Here is an 11,829-nt window from a genome sequence, read left to right as displayed (position 1 = left end):
TCTATCTATCTATCTATCTATCTATCTATCTATCTATCTATCTATCTATCTATCTATCTATCTATCTATCTATCTATCTATCTATCTATCTATCTATCTATTATTTTAACTAAATCTTTATGTTCCCCATAATACCCTCGTTTCCCTTTTACTTGGGTACCCTTTTTAACCATTTGCAGACTCTTGTCATACTAATATTACCATCAACTACATACTCTTACGAGATACTACTCACTCGTGTTATAGTTGATGGTTTACATAGTTGTAATATTTGTGTTACAATATTTCAACATGTTGCATTATGGTGTATTGAATACGTGTCATTGCCACAAATTGCATTTTAGCCTATGTAAACTATTTTAGTTTACATTTATATTTTTTCTCTCGGGTTTCTGTTTTATGTTGCTTCTTTTCTTTTTTTGTTGGAAAGTGCACTTTTTTTGTTGCTACTGTTGTTGTAGCTGTTCCCTGGTTAGTTATTATAATTTTATTGTTGTTGTTCTCGTCGTTGATGATGCGGCTGCTGTAGGTGATATTGCAGTAACTGGAGTGCGTAGAAGCAAAAGCAATAAACTGCAGTTTTATTTTTGATTTAAACTTACGATTATGTTGTTGTTTAAAAATGAATTTGTTTTTTTTTTTTTTTTTTTGAAATTTTAAACGAACCAAATTCACCATATCAAATTATTGGCTACATGAAAAGTTAGAGTTTTCAACTTTTGCTTTTATAACTATCAACTGTCCGTCTTTCTAGAGTTGCTGCATTCTGCTAGTAGTCGTTGAAAATTAAATCAATTTTGATAGATTGTCAATGTTTGTTGGATGAAATTAAAATGTTATTAAAATTTTGTTCAACTTTGGCGTATGGGAAAAATGTAATTTAAATTTTTATGAATTGAAATGGGAATATGTACATATTTATATCAACTGGCATTATCCTGAATATTTAAAATAGTTTCTGTTTATAAGAGTTCAAATCCCTTTAGTAATTTACAAAAAATAATTTAGAAAATATGTAATTTGCAAAAATGTTGTGTTTCTTTTTTGGAACACAATTTTAATTTGGTTTAATTATAGTGGTTGTTTAAAAGTATGGAATATATATTTTAAGTTAACACTCAAAATATTTTTCTCAATAAATCAAAAACTTTACATAATTTAATCCAAATGTACTGAAGCTAAGTATGAGTCATTTAATGTGTCTAAATTTAGTAGGTTTATCAGCAGATGTTGTGTGTTCAGTTCTTTAACCCATTCAACTGGACTTATTAGTTAGATTTGTATGTATGTGTATATGTAGTCGACATAATCGGGAATAACTACGTCTTATTTAGCACAGATTTAAAAGTCGAAAATAATCAAAGTAGCAAAATGTCAAGAAATAAGATAACGTTATTATTAGAAATATAATTCGAGAACAAAGAGATTTTTATTAAATTATGTTTCAAGATTGCTGTTAAGGGTCTCCAATTGTCCTATGGTTGATAAGTGGTTTGTGTTGTAGTTTGTATTTCTTCGGATTTGATGTAACAAATCTGAACTAAGAGTGCCGATACGGAGGGTAATAACAGAGTGACTGTCACATTAAAATCTTTTCGATCGTAAGGCCTTCAAACTTTCCTACTTTAAACATTGAAATGGATAGTATAGTTAAGTCCAAAATAATACACAAAGACCTTAAAACCAATCAGAATACTAATATAAAATTGTAGATCGTTGAAAACAATATTGAATGAAATTATCCACTAAATAGGTGAGTCCTTCGATAGCATCTGTATACACTGGGGTTATGCATTGATATTGAATGTACAATAAAGCGTACGTTGTTATTCCTATCGAATCCTCAGACTAAATTCATTTTGAAGCGGGCGATCCATAATTTAAAAAACAGATGGATATACTATATAAGAAATCTATAATGTAAGAATCTATCTCTTTACAACGATTCTCTACGAGACTCCTTAGGACCCTAACCGTTAATGGACTTAAAAAATTTTGATGAAGACACCACATAGGGGATTGAGTCAACAAGGCCGATTGGTAAAGTAAGCTAAGGTTCTGCAAAATATGATAAAATTCTCTCATTAAAGTATGTCCAGTATACTGGACTCGTCAAATCACATATCAAAGACAGAGTTTTTACGGGTCTTTGAGGCATTGACTCCAAATAGATTATCACGGTCAAGTGGAATCAAAAAGGAGGATCTACATTGAAAACCGAAAAACAGAAACATACTACCGAACATTCTTAAAAATGAGACCCAACTCAATTGTGAGGCCCCATTGTGGTTAATATTCTCGGTCCGAATGCAGAAAATTTCTTCGATTCTGCTCTCGACGCCTTTATAATGTGTATTTCTAGAAATTCGGCTCTTAAACTTAGACAGTCATACTTAATGTATGTATACATGGTTGTTAGATCTTACAACGTTGGCAGTAAAATGTGCAGAAATTTCTAATAACAGTTTCAACTTACAAATTTAGTCTTACAATATTGTCAGTTATGCTTTTTTTTAACAAAGTTGCAAAATAAAAATTTTAACGATTGTTAGACATTTTCTGAACATTTTACTGACAACGTTGTAAGATCTGACAACCGTATATCATGCCTTTTATTGATGTATAATTGCCTATATCATGACAACAACCCAGAACAATCCGAGACAGCATACCAATTAGAAAAAACTGGTCCAAATACATTGTCTTTCGGAATATTATGAATTTTTCTTTCTTAACCTTAAATTTACGTCATTGATATGATCGTAAGAAGAATCATGGACGTATACAGTTTTCTATTGTTCTATTTTGCAGAATATCGATTCAGAATACTAGCTCTACGCTGGAAAACATGTCTGTACTCATTTCTAAGCTGAAATTTACAACATCGCGAAAGGTCTAAATATTTTGTAAATTATATTCAATTCTGTGCCTAGCTCAGTCGACCATTTGTCAATTTGATTTGGGAAAATTAAATTGTCAACGTAAAACTTGATTTTGATATTTATACCAGTGGCTCTTTTGGGGGACTACAGAAATCCAAAGGTCGCACATATTTGAGATGAACTTTTTAATAGATTTTACAATGACAATTAGTTAGAGTTGCCTTAATATATTTCATTTATAAAACAACATGGCAACTCTGTATAACAAATGTAAATACCCTCAACAGCTGTTACGCATGCTTTTTCTGACATTTTGCAAATAAACAAAAAAACAAATCAACGCCAAAGAAATCATTTATTCGCATGAATAGTAAAACGAAATAAAAAGAAAAAGTTGTAAAGTAAATAAAATCAAATAAAAGAAAACAACACAATAGAATTAAAAAAAAAAAACACACACACCTCAACTAATGGACAGACATTAAGTAAACATTTAAAAAAAGTGAAAAACTTGGACTGTATAGCAACAGACTAACAAAATTTTTTTTTTTAAAAGGCGTGTTAGACATTATTTATTGAAAGAAAATTTATAATTAATTAAAAAACAAAAGTATTTTTTTCCACAGTCAAAAGTTGTGCATGCAACAACACAAAAATAATAGAACATGAAACAATAGTTTTGTTTGTTTTGTTTTTTGTTAACCATTTGGCGATAAAAATGTCCATTAATATGGATGGATAGCTGTTTAATAAGAGTCTGTCGACAAACTGGCATAACTGACGGAATTGGCAATATAACAAAAACTACTATAAGACTCAAGAGTGAAAACTTTGCACAAGTGTAGTGTCGCGGACGAGTTAAACTAAACAACAGGTTATTAACGTTGCACAGTGGCGAGAGTTTGGGGAAAAAGGGGAAAGGTGGATTTGTAAGATTTTGTTTAACAAATTATAATAAGGAATTGTAAATAAAAATTAAATTGGGTTTGCTTTTATAACATTTTGCCTAAAGTACTTAAATTATCTAGTTATAGTTTGGGTACCTTTTGTCCGCCTTATATGGCTCCTTGAAAGCCCTCTCTTAGCAGTCGTAGTTCTATTTAATTAAATCTTAAAATTTTTTTCAATATTTTCAAATTTTATTTCACATTTTTCTTCTTATTCAACCACTGTTGCTTAGTTGCGTTTTAGTGTTTCAAATAAAAAACAAGTAGAAATGTATAGTCGGGCATGGCCGACCATATAATACCCTACACCATGAGTATATTTTTAAAATTTTAACTTTTTATAAAGAAACTTTTATGTTGAATATTACCATAATATTTAAGCAATTTATTGCTAAAAAACTAAAATTTCTAAATGAGGCTTTATATAGGTCAAATATGAGCCGATCCTTGGGAAATTTGAGAAAAGGATATATTTTTAAATAACAGTTAGTTTTGTTGAGTTTCATTGCGATACAAATGGTTACAAGTCAATTTTAGACGTTTAAGACATTTTTTGAAGGGGGATTTGTATGGGGGCTAGGGTCAAATAAGGGCCGATCCTTACGAAAATCTGCAGTGTCATTTATACTTATGTAAAACTTATTTGTGTCAATTTTTATAGAGATAGCAGAATATTTGATGTAATTATGGCATAAAAAGTTCAAATCGGGAGGTACGGTTGTATGGGGGCTAGGTGAAATAATGGACCGATTTCAACCATTTTCAATAGGCTTCGTCTCTGTGCAAAAAAAACATGCTTGGTCCAAATTTCTTAAAATTATCTTGAAAATTGCGGCCTGTACCTAGCGCACAAGATTTACATGGACAGCCAGCCGGACAGACGGACGGACGGACATGTCTTAATCGACCCAAAAAATGATTTTGAATCGCTCAGTATACTTTAAGGTGGGTATTGGACCAATATTTTTGTATATTACAAACATCAGCACAAACGTATAATACCTTCCCCACTATAGTGGTGTAGGGTATAAAAACGTCAAAATCATAACGTACGAGTAATAATGTTAAAAAAGAGAGAGAAAAAACATTACTAAATAAAAAAACAAATAGTTAAACGACTAAAAGAAATAAAAGAAACAAAGAAATACTTTGTTGAATAAAAAATAATGTTAAATTAATAAGTTTCACTATAATTCCTCATTCGTAGTAATTTTAAATGGACAAAAAAAATATTTTTTTAAATTATATTGTATTAGTTAATTGTTTAAATATTTATTTGGCAGTTTTTAAACATTAATATACTTTTTGTAGCACATTTTTAATTATTTTTAAAATAATTTAAATGTTAAGTAATCGTTATTTGAAAATTATACAATTTTACTATTAAACAGCTGACGTTAAGTCAATTTCGATTCATGAAGAAAAGACGCAGGCTAAACCTCTCCAGACTGTTTTTGTTGTTACATTAAAATACTGGTCTATGCTAAACTGCTGGCCAAAAGAGCTTGAAACCCATTCGTAATTTAGCTCTGAGTGAAGGAAGATCGTGGTGCGTCATTGCCATTATCGAGAGTTTTGCGTTTCACTACCGCATTGTGTATGGTGTTAGATAACGGTATCGCGTTACTGTTTTCCGAGTTCTACATATAATGCATTCGGATTTCTAACCCAACTTTTACTTTGATACGTGGTGGAGAACCATAAAAAACTCATTGGATTTTGGTGGAGACCATAAAACTTATTAGTTAAGTCTAAGCGATCTGGCTTCTTATACAAAGGTATAGGTAGTTTCGGTATTTCTTGGACAAGGCTTGTTGGATTGTTACCGTGGCACTATGCTTGCTTTTTGCGGCGCCATTTAAATTTTTAGATTCAAAAAAAAAGAGAACCAAAAATATTTAGCATTTTGATCGATTTATGTGCTCGAATTATGAACAATGGATCAGGCGTATTCATTTCCAGCACTTCCTCGTATTCCTTAAGTAATGACATTAATTGTACTTTCTTTTAAGATAAAAATCATTTGTATAATAAAACCACAAGTTTTTTAATTGAACAATTATATATTTATCTAAGTACTCGATTTATATTCATTGTTACTTTCAAATATTTCTCATTTGAGTCATCGAAATTTTGTGTTTCACAATCAAGTTTTGCAAAATTTAAAGTTTATGATAACTATGTTTTTTTTTTCAAAGAATTATTATTAGATACAATTTAAAACCGGACATAGAATTCAATAATTTCAAAAGATATCTAGAACATCTTAACATTTACTGAATAAAAAAATTGTGAAAAAGTCCCTAAGGATCTTTTCTTCATTCACGATCGAAGTATTCACCCTTAGAAGAAAGTTAAGGTATCAAATGGATTTAATTTAATTAAGATGTTGGACCAAACATTCACGGATATTTTAGATCAAAAGCGGTATGTGTAACATCAGATTCGAAAAAATACATCCAGGTCGCTATTAGGCCTATTGTGCGCTCATGTTTCAGGAATATATTTGTTTGTTAATCAAGCCCTTTGGATTCTTTCAGCTACCATTGAACCTGAAAGAATTTAGAAATTCAACTTAACGCTAATAACTCAGGCCGAAATTTTTAACCCAGAGATGGAAGTATATATGTTCAGATTCGAATTCAGCTCTAATCTTGGTTTCAAGAATTCGAATTTTTTAACATTTCAAATACTCTATAACTTTATTAGCTGTTTTCTAGAACTTTTAGTTGATGCATTTTCGAGAAAACAGGCCAAAAAATTTTTTGAAAAGTATTTAAAATTTTAAAGAAATCTCTTATTATTTCTTTCGAAACGATATATTGAAAGTTCTCATACAAAAAACAAGTATGAATGTATAGTCGGGCGTAGCCGACCATATGATACCCTACACCTGTCAGTATGTATGTTAAAAATGGGGATTATCTAAAAAAAATAAAGCATTTGGTTTGTTTTTTTAACTTTATTTCGGAGTATTTTTACTTTTATTTTGGCAAAAAAAGAATTTTTTTACAAGAGGGCTCAAAGGGGAGTAGGGCAAAATATGGCCCTATCCTTAAAAATGTTGGTAGGGGGAGTTACGTCTTCTTTAATATTATTTATGTAGAATTTAAAAGAGTTATTAGTGTTTGTAAGTGAATTTTGACCTTTAAGTCATTTTCTGAAGGGGAGTTTGTATGGGGGATAGGATCAAATGAAGCCCGATCATTACAAAAATCGGAAGTGTCATTTAAAGTTCTATAAAACTAAGTTTTGTCGACTTTTGTTAACATAATAGATCATTTAAATTAATTATAAGCCAAAAGGCCCTATTTGGGGGGTACGGTTGTATGGGGGCTAGTCGAAATAATGGTCCGATTTTAACCATTTTCAATAGGGCCAAAAGAAGCGTGTGTGCCAAATTTCATCTAATTATCTTCAAAATTGCGGCCTGTACCTTGCGCACAAGGTTTACATGGGCAGCCAGCCAGCCAGACGGACGGACGAACGGACATAGCTTAATCGACTCAGAAAATGATTCTAAGCCGATTGGTATACTTTAAGGTGGGTATAGGACGAATATTTTTCTATGTTACAAACATCAGCACAAAGCCAATATACCCTCCCCACTAAAGTGGTGTAGGGTATAATTATTTTAACAGACAGATAAACTACCAGTTAAACGATAATCGGATATTAAGATTGTGGCCCTGAAAGTATCAAATAAGACTCGACAGTATCACGGTATTTTTGAACATCAAGTAGTATCAAAAAAAGTACCATCGTACCAATTTTGCCATTTTGGTCTTGGGATTTTAACAGAGTGTAAAACATACTTCACTCCATCAGATCATTTAGGCTAAACTTAGACCTCTTAGATCCTAATATGGAATATGTATGGGTTGGTACTTCAAACTCTATTTTGGAGAGATATGGCGGACATGGAGTAACGTCGCAAAAATACTATAGACCTTGATGATTGAAATTAGGAAACTTGTTGCCGAAACCCGCATTTGTTTAAAAAACGCCTTCACAAAGAAAAAATAAAATAATCAATGAATTACTAAAGCAATTAGAGAAAAATTCAACCTTCAAACTTATTTTTTATTAAAACAAATTAAATCAAATTAAAATTATACTTTTTTTAAAGTGTAGGATTTAAATGGACGTCCAGGCCTTATTACACTTTCTTGTCTCAATTAAAATGTGTTTTATCTTTATCTTTGATTTCACATTTTCAATTTGCTTTTTCTTAATATTTATATAAATTTTCATTGTGTCTTTTTCTCAATATTTAATTAGTTTTTTGTTTATCTTTAATTTTCATCTTCTTAATGTTAAATTTTGTTTCTTAATGCAAATACAAATTTTCCCAATTTGCAAAAATTAGATTGTAATGTTGTTTGTAAAAACCTGGGTTCGTGTCTATTTTAAAATATAGCAAATTTAAAACACTAGCCAACAACTTTTGAAATAAATAGTCTCGTCTTTTGCTATACTAATGACCTACAAAGCGATCTTAATGGGGGATAAAATTTGTTGAAGTTTCACAACAAAATTTTTCTCAAAAACGTGTCTTTAATAAAGGCAGTCTAATTCGTTAGAAGTACAGATTGGTTATCTCGGGGGAGGATCATGAAAAAATGAATTGTTTTTAGATCTGGAATTCATTCCAACATTTTTAGAATAACCCAGCGGTTAAGTCCACTATGGGTTACCGTATCTCTTGATTTACTCCCAGTGTAGTCTTTAGCCTAATCTAGTCTCTTTTATAGTATAGTTTACAATCTAGTCTATAGTCTAGTATATAATCTAGCATATAGTCTAGTCTAAGGTCTTGCCTATAGTAAAGTCTATAGTCTAGTCAATAATCTAGATTATAGTCTATTCTCTTGTCTACTCTATAGCTTAGCCTTTATCCCAGTCTATAGTGTAGTCTATAGTATAGTCTATGTTCTAGTTTATAGTCCAGTCTATAGTCTAGTCTATAGTCTAGTCTAAAATCTATTCTATAGTCTAGTCTATAGACTAGTCTGTAGTTCAGTCTATAAAGTAGTCCTTATTCTAGAGTATTGCCTAGTCTATAGTCTAGTCAATAGTCTAGTCTATAGTCTAGTATATAGTCTAGTCTATAGTCTAGTCTATAGTCTAGTCTATAGTCTAGTCTATAGTCTAGTCTATAGTCTAGTCTATAGTCTAGTCTATAGTCTAGTCTATAGTCTAGTCTATAGTCTGGTCTATAGTCTAGTCTATAGTCTAGTCTATAGTCTAGTCTATAGTCTAGTCTATAGTCTAGTCTATAGTCTAGTCTATAGTCTAGTCTATAGTCTAGTCTATAGTCTAGTCTATAGTCTAGTTTATAGTCTAATCTACAGTCTAGCCTATAGTCTAGTCTATAGTCAAGTCTATGGTCTACTCTCTAGTCTAGTCTATAATCTAGTCTATAGTCTAGTATATAATCTAGCCTATAGACTAGTTTATAGTCTAGACTATAGTCTAGTTTAAGGTCTTGTCTATAGTCTAGTTTATAATCCAGTCCTTAGTCTAGTCTATAATCTAGTCTATAGTCTAGTCTGTAGTCTAGTCTATTCTCTTGTCTACTCCACAGCTTAGCCTTTATCCCAGTCTATAGTATAGTCTATAGTCTAGTTTATAGTCTGGTCGACAGTTTAGTGTTTCGTCTAGTATAAAGTCCATTCTCTTGTCAAGTCTATGGTTTAGTTGTATCCTAGGCTATAGCGTAGTCTAGAGTGTAGTTTATAATCTGGTTTATAATCTATCTATCTATGTATTAGTCTATAGTCTGGTCTATGGTATGGTCTATAGTCTAGTGTGTATTTTAGTGTACAGTCTGATCTGTTGTCTAGTATATATTTGTCTGTATACATATTTTGTCTGTCTACAGTCTGCTCTATAGTTTAGTCTTTAGTTTAGTATATAGTCCATTCATTAGTATAGTCTTTAGCCTAGTCTATAGGCATTCCTATAGCCTAGACTATAGTCAGACTATAGTCTAGTCTAAAGGTGTAGTCTAAAGTATAATCTATTGTGTAGTCTAGTATATAGTTTAGTTTACAGTCTTATATATAGTCTTGGTCATAAAGACTAGTCTGTATTCTAGTCTTTAGTCTAAAATCTAGTACCTTTTTCAGTTATGTAGTATTTCTAAGTCTAAGAAGTTGCTACTATTTCAAGAATTCTATTTTTCAACTTCTTTTTGTAGTAATAAAACTATTGGGTCCCTCTATTTCACTTGGTGGGAAAAAGATATATAAATAGGGTTTAGCACAAGTAACTTGATATTACATTATATTGTTATAGTTTTTGTATAGGACTAATCTAGTGACGAGAGTTACCTAAACTTATAAAAACATCTTCAATAAACTTAAAATTAGTACTCGACACAAAAATATACGAATTAATATTATCAGTATCGGCCCTCAATTAGTCATAGCTCCCAGATAAGTACAACTCGTTTATGAGAAGCTTTTTAAATTATGAATATCGTAATAAGTTAAAAATGGAAGCTTTTATTGAGTAAAAAACATATTTCTTAACTTTGTTTTAATGAGCGGCTAGTAAGAATCGTAGTTCCCATAAAATGGTCTGTATTACTTTTTATCGTAATAGGGAGACTTATATTCGTTCTTGACCTATTAAACTATCTTGTTTATAATTATGATTATATATTTTAAAAATTATTTATGTGAATAATATTAACATACGTCTTAAATAAATTTACCTTCAAATAGAATTTACAGCATCAAAATGTAGAATGACGTTTGGACCAAATAGCTGCTACGACGACTTTGTTTTTATCTTGTTGTTGCACTTTTAATTATCTCACGTTGCTCTATTATTTTAACAAAAAATATAAAAAAACGAAAGAAATAAATAAAATTTATTTATTTTTTCTTACAACAGATCTATCTAGATAAACAGCTTTTTTATTGTTGTTTGTTTGCCGCAAACAACTTTTTTGTTTATTATAATTTAATCTAATATGATTTCTTTTTTTAATTTTTTATTTTATAATATTTTCTTTTTTAAATTCCAGCTTTATGCTCGATCTGCTCTCTTTTACAAAATTTAAATAATTTTTTTTTTATTAATTACTTGTATTTATTATGTTGTTGTTACTTTGTTGTTGTTGTTTATTCCCATAAGATTCACTTTTTCTTTCTTTTTTTTTGTTTAATTTTTATCTGCTTTAATATTTAAATATTTTTTTATTAATAAGGTCGTGGTCGTAAGCTGTCGTCTGCTATTGTATATTAGTTGTTGTTGAAATTTTTTTCTTTGTATTTATTTGTAAATTAATTTATTTGTTAAATACAAATAATTTCTATTTTTTTCAAATTTGTTTATTTTGTTGCATTTAATTAAACGAAAAAAACTAAAATAAGTTATTTTTCTTCAAGTATCTCTTTGTTATCTGTATGTTTTTTTTTAAATATTCATGTCGAGTACAACTGATTGTGCTAGTGAGTATTAGAAAAAGACCTAAATATATTTTCACTTTACCGCTACACCACACAATTTTTCCCGTTTTCCGCTTTTACTTCTTTTGTTTACTCTTCCCGTGGAAGAAACACGTCTATCGCTGGAGAGTCGTCGCACACAACTGATCTTTTTTGGTGTGAGATGCGTAAAATGTAAGTTTGTTTTGTTGTGTTGGATTTCAAAGTGAAAGCTTAAAGTTTTTGATCGTTTTGGAGCATATGAAAATGTAAAGCTTATGTTTTGTTCAAGAGTACAATTTTAATGTGCGCTTTGCTCTGTTTACAATAAATAAACAAAATAGTGAGAGAGCTAAGGAGTATTCATGGATTAATTTATTAACGCTCTTTTACTGTCAACCGATTGATATGGGGAAAATGTGGTGATAGTGTTTCCTCAAACATGCATTATATTTAATTTAAGAATAGAAATTAAAAATATTGTACTTTTTGGACAAGTTTGTTGAGTAGAGTGTAGACTCGTTAATGGGTTTTTAAATAGACTGGTTCTAACTAACTAAC

The 11,829-nt window shown here is 30.3% G+C and overlaps 1 protein-coding gene across 4 annotated transcripts in view; it reads right to left on the bottom strand.

The window, feature by feature from the left end:
• LOC111688342 (sphingomyelin phosphodiesterase) overlaps positions 1-11,466 on the bottom strand; it is a 41,908-nt gene extending 30,442 nt beyond the window's left edge. For 2 of the 4 annotated variants that reach the window (XM_046954022.1, XM_046954020.1), the window contains exon 1: positions 10,551-11,448. The gene's annotated coding sequence lies outside the window, so the exon portion shown is untranslated. Of the gene's footprint in view, positions 1-10,550 lie in introns of all 4 variants that reach the window. The other 2 variants (XM_046954021.1, XM_046954023.1) reach the window with 2 other exon arrangements.
• Between the last annotated feature and the right edge of the window lie 363 nt (positions 11,467-11,829).

The sequence above is a fragment of the Lucilia cuprina genome, chromosome 6, assembly GCF_022045245.1.
Source record: "Lucilia cuprina isolate Lc7/37 chromosome 6, ASM2204524v1, whole genome shotgun sequence".
In the NCBI taxonomy this organism is placed as follows: domain Eukaryota; kingdom Metazoa; phylum Arthropoda; class Insecta; order Diptera; family Calliphoridae; genus Lucilia; species Lucilia cuprina.
The sequence above is the reverse complement of the archived record's forward strand: the minus strand, read 5'-3'. Positions and strand labels throughout refer to the sequence as shown.